The sequence below is a fragment of the Citrus sinensis genome, chromosome 6 (assembly GCF_022201045.2).
Source record: "Citrus sinensis cultivar Valencia sweet orange chromosome 6, DVS_A1.0, whole genome shotgun sequence".
NCBI lineage: Eukaryota > Viridiplantae > Streptophyta > Magnoliopsida > Sapindales > Rutaceae > Citrus > Citrus sinensis.
This window is the reverse complement of record NC_068561.1, coordinates 12,738,388-12,747,988: the sequence shown is the minus strand read 5'-3', so window position 1 is coordinate 12,747,988 and position 9,601 is coordinate 12,738,388.

Genomic DNA, 9,601 nt, shown 5'->3' with positions numbered 1-9,601 from the left:
ATTCTTGACCTATTTTTCATGAAGGGAAAGCGGTAAGTTACTAGGGTCCACACCGTATTTAGAACAAAGAACCTTTATCCACAATTTCTCCAAGCTAGAAACAATTTCCCAATTAATATTCATCAACAAAGCATGGTTCATCACATCTAAATTTTTAAACCCCAGGCCACCATGGTTTTTTGGCAAACATATTTTATCCCAACTCACCATGCTCATTTTGTGAATTTTCGACTTTCTATCCCAAATAAAACGACGACAAGATTTATCAATTTTGTGACGCACCGGGGAAGGAAGCAAGGTCGTTTTCATAGCGTAGATAGGCATAGCTTGCTACACCGATTGAGCTAAAGTGACTCAACCAGTAAAAGATAAGTGAGCCGCATTCCAGCCAGTGAGTTTCATGTCCATCTTGTCTGAAATAGATTGATAAGTAGCTTTATTCACTCGCGAATGAAGTAAAGGCATTCCAGGGTAGCAGCCCAAATCATTTGTAGCTGAAAAACACAAGGCATCACCGATGAGTTGTGCATCTCTAGATAAAACATTCTTCAGAAAAAGACTTTGGTTTTCGATTTATTGACCTTTGCTTCATAATTCTGACAATAATTCTCCAGAACTGCATCAATAGTATAAGCTTGATCAATCGAAGCTTCTGCAAATAAGAGAAAGTCATATGCAAAAATAAATGGGTTAGAGGTGTTCCATGTTTGCCCAGTCGAATTAGCTTCCAGTTTCCATCCGCCACTGCTTAGGTTATACCATGGCTCAAACGCTCAATGCATAGAACAAAAATATAAGGAGAAAGTTGGTCTCCTTGACGGATACCTCTCCCAGGAAAAAATTCCTATGTAACCTCACCATTCCACAAAATGTTCATGCTAGCTGAAGTTATACATTCCATGATGAGCCTAGATAAATGAATCGGGAGACTAGTCTGTTGAAGAGTATAAAAAATAAAAGACTAGTTAAGCCGATTACACGCCTTCTCGAGATCACTTGATGGCCATGAACCATTTCTTTCCAGTTTTCCTAAGCATGGAATGAATCACTTCCTGAGCAATAACAATATTGTCTACAATATGCCGGTCGGGAACGAAGCTTGTCTGTTGAGGGCCTATAACGTTAGGCATTAAGGCTTGCAAGCGATTGGCAATTATTTTAGTCACTGTCTTATAGGCAACTGTGCATAAGCTGATAAGCCTGAACATTTTTAAACTAGTAAAATGCTCTACTTTGGGAATCAACACCAGAAGAGTCATGTTGACTTCTTGAGGGATTTTGCCAGTATTAAAAATGTTAGCAATAAACTTATAGAATAAAGGTTCAACAATTTGCCATTAAAACTAATAAAAAATAGCATGCAGACCATCAATACCCAGAGCCTTAAGAGGCTTCATGCTAAAAACAACTCTTTTAATTTTCTCTTCCAAAATCGAGTCAGCAGCACAATCAAGATCATTAGCATCCAAGACTAGAAAATAATTCGGAACATGATAAACTTGATAAATTCCAGCTTCACTTTTTAATAAGGAAGAAAAATGCCCAACTGCATGGCTACGAATTTCTTCCTTATTGTACAACAAATTCCCTGAATTATCCTGGATAGCCTCAATTCTATTTTCCCTCCTTCGAGTAATGGTTTTTTTTATGAAAGAAATTAGTATTTCTGTCCCTATGCAGGAGCTAATCTTTTCTGGATTTCTGCAACTAAAGAATCTCTTTCTAAGCCATCACCCTCTAACTTACTACGTAATCATGCCTCTAATCGAATCAGCCCTCTAGAACTATAATTCTCTAAGGCTGCTTGAATACTATTAATTCGAGCCATTAGCCTTTGTTTGCGCTGAAAAATATTCCCAAAAACATCCTGATTCCAACCTTGAACCGCATGGACAAACTGAAAGGCCGCAGCACTATAATGAACATTAGAATCCCACACCTGCTTTACAAATGTGTTTAACCAAGATGCCAAAAACCGGAAAGGCCTGTTAACCTAATGTCTGGAATCATCTCCCTTAAACCGAACTAGCACCGGCCTGTGATCTGAGGCAACCTTCGGATGATGTAGAACAGAATTATTTGAGAACTTCAGTAACCAATCATTATTATATAAGGCCTTGTCAAGACGTTTAAGAAGAGTTCCACGTGACCAGGTAAACCGTGGACCTTTAAACTTTAAATCAAATATTTGATGCCCATCAAACCACTGTCGAAACAAGCCACACACTCCAGAACGCCTTGCAATGCCCCCTGCTTTTCAGAAGCATACAAAATAGAGTTAAAATCCCTGCCAATCAACCAAGGACCTTAAACTGAAAGAGCAAGGCTATCGATATAATTCCATAGCTGTCTCCGCAACATTGGATTTGGGCTAGCATAAATAGCCATTGCCCAAGGCACAAAGACATTATTCATACAAATTCTGAAATGACTAAATTGCCCATGATTAAATAAAATCTCTACCTCTATAAAATTTCCCCAAAAGAGCCAAATTCTTCCAGAGAAACCTTTTCCACTCGATGAGAATTATCAAAACCACTTTTCTTAATAAACTCATCTGCTTTAATCCCACTAACATGAGGTTCCATTAAAACCACTAGAGAAGGGTTATAATTTTTAACAACTGTCTTAAAAGAGCTTCTAAAAGTAAATGAGGCCGCCCCTTGGACATTCTAATAAATGATGCTAATTGACATAAAAATAATCACATTAAAGAGGACAAAAACCTTAATGCTGCTGATTATTGACATCAGCCATCAATGCCAAAAGCGTTTTTTGAACCATCGAATCTTCATCGTTAGACATCCCAGCCCCATTAACTCCACTAATAGGCACGACATGATGCATATGAACATTCTCAACTTCATTCACACGAGAGGTATTATGAACATCTAGAGGGTTAACCAAATGTTGAGGGTCCGGACCTTGCGGATCTCTATACTCAGTGACCACATCCCTCACATCCCCATTAGGAAGGGTTTGAGGAGAACAAAAAACCACAGTATGTTTAATTAGGTCCAATGTGGTAACTAAAGGGGAAACTTGTTAAGTACTAGGGCCAAATTGTGGAATATGACGTGAAATTCTAACTGGGGTGGGGATTCTATACCCTTCTCTCTTATGTGAAGAGCATTCGACTGAAAGGGATTTCAGGTAGGGTTTATTGACGTAGTTGGTTTCCTATTTTGAGACTTTGTAGCAATAACTTTGGTATGTTGGTTGTGTTGTGCAGGAGTCTTTGTTATGATATCATTATTGGAGGTAAATGAAGAGTTCAAGATGGGTATAAGTGGTTAACGTGAAGTGGAAGGGATATTTTTGGGAGCTGCATGCTAGGATTTACACGTTCATCTGAAACGTGAGTTAAGATTTGGAACCTTGAGGCACCGACCCCAATAGGCTCACGGTTTCGGTTTGAGTCATTGATATATTTTCCTTACCACTATTAGGTTTTCTTCATTTTCTAGCTGCAATCATCCAAGGTCCAAAAGACTCTACAATATTAACATCATCACGACCAACTTCCTGTTGGGCAAGGACCTTCTGACACTGCACATCAGGTTGAGGTTGTACAACATTCTCAGAATTTTTCGCTGTACCAAATTCCTTGCAAGTATTATTATTATGTCTGTATCTTCCACAAGTAAAACAAATCACTGGCAATCCCTCATACTCCACCTTTTGAATCTTCTCATCCAACTCAAATTGTGATACTAATGGCTTAGTCAAAGACATATTAACTACAATTCGAGCAAATCTACCACGAGTAGAGCAGGCTGTATTCGAGTTAATTTTGATCACAGTACCCACCAACTGTCCAAGCTTCTGAGAATTTTCTAATCATAAAGATGAACGGCAAGGCTAGGTAAGCGGATCCATACATTAACTTGATCAAAAACTGTATTTGGTAAACACTAACTGTTGTTGTTTGGAAGTTATGTTAATGTATCTTTTCACTTGTATTTTGTCACTTGTAGCTTGGAAATTATTATTTAAAATTTATATTTACTACATATTACTAACTTTTGTTTCATAATTATAGTTCTTTTTCCATAGCAGTTACAGCTTAAAAGTTACAGCACCTCAATCCCAAACATACCCTAAGTAATGACCCATTATAAGCCAAAGGCCCTTAGTTAAAGCATTAATAGCATCACCAGCAAAGCGAAAACGAACCAGAAAGTAATTGTTATTTAAATCAATCACTGAGTAGCTCAAGGTTGTTTTCCATATTACATTCAACCTTGTACATAGAGTTATGTATCTAATTGTTCGGCCAAGCAGCTTAACAACAACTGAGTTTTTCCATGATTCACTCAACTTTTCATGAACCCTAGCTGAAAAAGTGATTGACGGCATAGGTCCATCATTGTTCTCAATCACATATCCTTCCTCAAACTCCCAATCCACTGCTCTTCCTCAAATACTATTCTCCATTGCTTGCAAAGAATTCACGAGAGTTTCTTTGTACGAGATCTGCTTAGGGTTGTCACCGTCTTTTTCCTCATCACGAAACCGTACTTTCTTGGTCGTTCTAGCCTTCCTAAACGGCAAACGAAAAGCCTCTCCGAAATTAGGGTTTTCGCCATGTCTGAGATTTCGGAGCTTTCAGTCATACTGCTAAAAATTGTGTCTCAAGTTGATTAGTGTTAAAAATTGTTTAATTATCAAGCGGTAATAATGTTATTTTGTGCTTATATTATAATTTATATTTGTGTTTATACAATATATTAGGAATTATTAATTATGTATTAAATATATCTAATTTTGTGTCTTTTGTGGTTTATTAGGTAAAATATTAATTTCACTCAATTCGAGACTCCAAATAGATAAACGGAGGTTAAACTTGGATTCCGGAGGTCCGAAAACTTTAAGATCAGTCAAGATCGACTTAAAATTGGGCTTGTGTAAAAAGAGTTGACGTTTTCTATTGACCGAGCACTGATTGGATGATGAAATGAGCTTACAATAGATTTGAGTGCATGGGATAGCTGGCAATTTTGACTAAATCTCAATCGTTCATGATTCAATGGCCATGATTGTGCCACGTGGTAATAGTTGGTGAAGCAAGTTGTAGGATCTGAATCCTTGTATTCGAGTCGACCCGATCCACCTATTAACTCGCCAAATCTCAACCGTTCTTTGGCCAAATCAAACGAGTCAAATGATACCACATGTGATGTTGACTTTTGAAGTTTGACCAACCGTTGGATCTTGATCTAATGGTTGTGAGGAGCGCATGCATGAAACTTATGATGGACCACAAAATACTGGATTATGAATTTATTTTTCTATAAACATGGCCTCATTTTTATGTTTTTAATCATCTCTCTACATATCTCTTCTTCTCAAATTCTCTCTATCTCCTTGTAATCTTGATTTTCATGTGTGTTTTTAATATTTTGCATAATTTTTTTATAAATAAATTTAGTTTTATTTTCAATTTTAGTTGTTTTTATTACTTTTAATTATAAGTAATTTAATTTTAATAATTCTTTTTATTTCAATTATGCTTAATTAAATAATAATAGTTATAGTGAGGTGAAACTCTTAGGAAATAAATATGATTTAATCAAATTCTATTTTTAATTTTATAAATTAAATTATTTTCTATTTAATTTTATACATATTTTATATTTTGAAATTTTGATTTATTGTAGACAAACAAGGGAGTTTGGCACAATAAATTCTCAATATCTTAATATAAGGTATGGTAAAATGGTATTTTGATTTATTGTAGACAAATTAAATTTTGGCACAATAAATACTTAATCCATCATAAAATTAAAGGGAAAATAGTAATAATTTATATAATTAATATTTTGGGTAATAAATCTAAAAAAATGGAAAAAAAAATTTATTAAGTTTTATTTACTACTAAGAGTGGATCCACAACCCTAACTAGTTCAATTTCATAGTTTTATTTAAATTAAGTTGTTTATATTTAAGTTTTATTTAAAATTTTTAGATAAAATAAAATAAACAAATTAAATATTTTCTCTGTGAATCGACCTCGGACTTACCGAGTTATAATACAATATGCTCTTATACTTGGAAGTTTAAAATTACTTTTAAGTTGTGTCACAAGCCTCTATTTAAATTATCCCTGTCTCTTAGGATCTACATAACCCTAAAATTATATCCATATATGTTTATCTTATAATATTGCTTTTAACAAGTGGTGCTACTAATACTTTTTTGTTCTACTCAGAGGCGAAGCTTAAGGTGGGCTAACCCGAGCTGCAGCCCAGGTTAGCTTTTTGAAAAAATAATAATTATAATTTATAAATTTACCTTATTAATATTTATAAAAAATAAAAAAAATAATATTTGATAATATTTTTCTTTTTTATATTGTATTTTTATAATTTTATAGTTAGACTTTTACTTATGTAATGTGTTTAATTTCGTTTGTATAAAATAAATTTTTGAGAAGTAAATTTTATTTTTTAAAAAGATATAGCCCACCCAAAAAAATGATGTTAGCTTCACCACTGGTCCTACTATATACTTTAAATCCCTTCCCTAAACATACCCCATTAAATAACTTAAAGGCATCGCATTACTTTTTCTTATACCATTCAATCTCCACAAACAACTCTAATGTTGTAATTCTCTCCTTTACATATATGAAACACCGTCCAGGTCATATGGTTTGCCAAATAGTTTTAAAATCCATTAAGAAGAAAGTTCAAGATTTGAGTTTTGTATAGTGAATTATTAAAGACTTTCCGATAAGCATTCAGTGGACCATTTTCATGCCATGTATACTTTTATAACAGTGTATGTATGTATATATATGTACACATACAAACGTACATACATACATATATATAGAATTTTTTCAATACAAGATTTTAAAGTGCGGAAAATTTGAAAAAAATTTAAAATCCTGCGGTTTTAAATTGTTAATTTTATAATACTTTAAAATCATGCGATTTTAAAAATTTTCTGAACTTTTTTTCACTTTAAAATTTCGAACCGGAAAACTCCTATATATATATATATATATATATATATATATAACAAACTTGAGCACAAAGCTTTGAACACCAACAAGTCCAAATCCATTAATAGCTCAACTCTTCTTTTACAAGCAGTGAGGATGTTCTACTAAATGTATTGGATGATTTAGCTTTAAAAATATCAATACCGTTTTGAAGTTTTTACAAGTAACGCCAGATGAAAAAAATGAGAGGAAAATTAGCAGATAAGCTTTTTTTTAATTATTATTATTTAGTTTAATAGTTGTCTAATTCTTTTCTCTTTCTTTCCACATGAACCGAGTTCGAATCCCAAACTTTTTACTTTTAACACAGGAAATTAGATACAAATGCATCCGTGAATACATGTGGATGATTCCTGAAAAGTAGACGTAGAAAGCTTGCGATCTTTTTCAGCTTAATTGATGCTTTCCTCATAATGATGTTTTCTTGGAAATAATGGAGCTTGATCATGAGTAACCTGTAAACCTTGGCCCTTGGCAGAATAGAATGCCGCCACTACCACTATATATAATCATATATATATATATATGTGTGTGTGCTCTGAAATTTGCATCTCATAGAGATGATTACACTTTTCGAGTAGCCTTTGTTGAAATGAAATTAATGGCCCATATATATCCTTATATGCTCTGGGTAATGATAGGTTTTTCCTTAGAACACAAGCATCGTTTGGTGGCTGTTATGATTATCGCTTTTATATTTTATTTTTTCTTCTAATTCGTGGCCGAGGAATAGTTGTCATCCAGACTCCTCTCTTTCATGAATTTGGCCCATTTCTTCTAGCTGCTACTAGTTAATTTTTTTTTCCTCCTTTTTAAAGCTTGGATAAGGATAAGAAACTTCATTCACAGATAGTGATGTAGTCAGAAAATCAATCCAGCGGAAATAAAAATTTATGATTTATATAAAATATAAATAAGAAACAAATAAATAAAATATCAAAACTATATATATGTGTGTGCGTGTGTGCAGTGGCGGTGCAAGAAATTTAACTTAACATAAACTAAGTTTAAATAATAATGTAATTTTAAAAAGTTAAACAAGTAATAAGTACTAAAAATAAAAATTCATTAATATATTTAATACGTTTATAATTGATCTCGACATATTTTCATATGTTAAAAACATTAAAGAATAAATTTATCATCAAGAATACAAAATAAATCTTTTTCTACATGTGCAACAATAATATTACTCAATTATTAATCTCTAATATGATTTCACAGATGATTTTTCACAAAAATCATAGTTGAAAATACCTTTTATTACTGTAGTCATGACAACTAGTAAAATCAATGCTAATATTATCAATAAATAAATTAATGAATACAATTTATTTTTTTTAGTATCAACTATTTTTCTTGTTAGCCTATCAATCTTATTCAATTTTGAAAATTTGTTATTATGACTCACCTATGTAATGTAACTATCAAATTGAATTTTAAGTGTTATAAGATTCATTAAAGAAAAATCATTTTGATAAACTCAATAAGATAAAATAATTTCTATTTTTTTGAGAGTTAGGGTGCAACGAATCTCAAAATAATAATTTCTTTGTGGGTTGGAAGTTAAAGATAAATACTTAATATTTTAGTTATTTTTAAATTTTAATAGAGACTTTTATGATAAATGAGATCAATATTAAATTAAATTTGTAAATTTTAAAAAGTTAGAGAGGGCTTGAGCCCCCCCTAGTCTTAACGTGGCACCGCCTATTTATGTGTGTAAATATTTGTGTGATTTTTAAAATAAATTTTAAATCTAAAATGTTTTTAATATATTTTAAACCTAAGTTAATGTATATCATTAATCCAATAGAGACAAATCTATAATTTAACCGACTTAAAAAGAAACTATCTTTTAGAAATTGTAGACTTAGCGGTGACAACTACCCCCACTTGTCCTTTAATGCCCCCCCGCAGCCAGTTGAGCGACGAGCAAGGGGCACCAGCTGCTGCTACTTGTAAAATTAGCCATAAATTAAACATGCTTTGATAATTGCCAGCTGCAATGAAACCCGCACCAAACTTACTTTTACCTTAAAGCTTGCTGGGAAAAACTTAAAGGGCTTATGATAATTGGGAACAGAAATTTTAAACAGGGTTTTTATTACGCTTACATCTTGTGACAAAGAGCTTAGAGCAGTAATGACTTTCTAGTGAAAAGCTAAAAGCAAAAGCACTTCTGTAAATTGTGTATAGTATGAATCAAGCTTGTCTCTTATAACGAAAGTTTACAGCAGGCAACAGTGAGTGTAAATGTGAATAACGTCGAACAAGTTAGCATCATCTCTGATGGGCAATTTTGCCGTAACAATAGGCTTTCCAATCAGAAAAAAAACAAATATTTCTTTGACCCACCATTTTTATTCCTTTTTTAAGTTGAAGAGAATCCTATGCAATACAAATTCTCCATATCTGTCTTATTGATGAAATGCAGAACTGTCACTTTCACCAGGGGGCCAAAAAGATCCACACAAATAGTCTTCTAGGGCCAATCCTAATCGCTAATTACAAAATTTAAGCCCCTGGATTCTTTGTACAGATTAATCTGGCACGACTTATATGAACATTACAGGCTGGTTACTCTTGGTA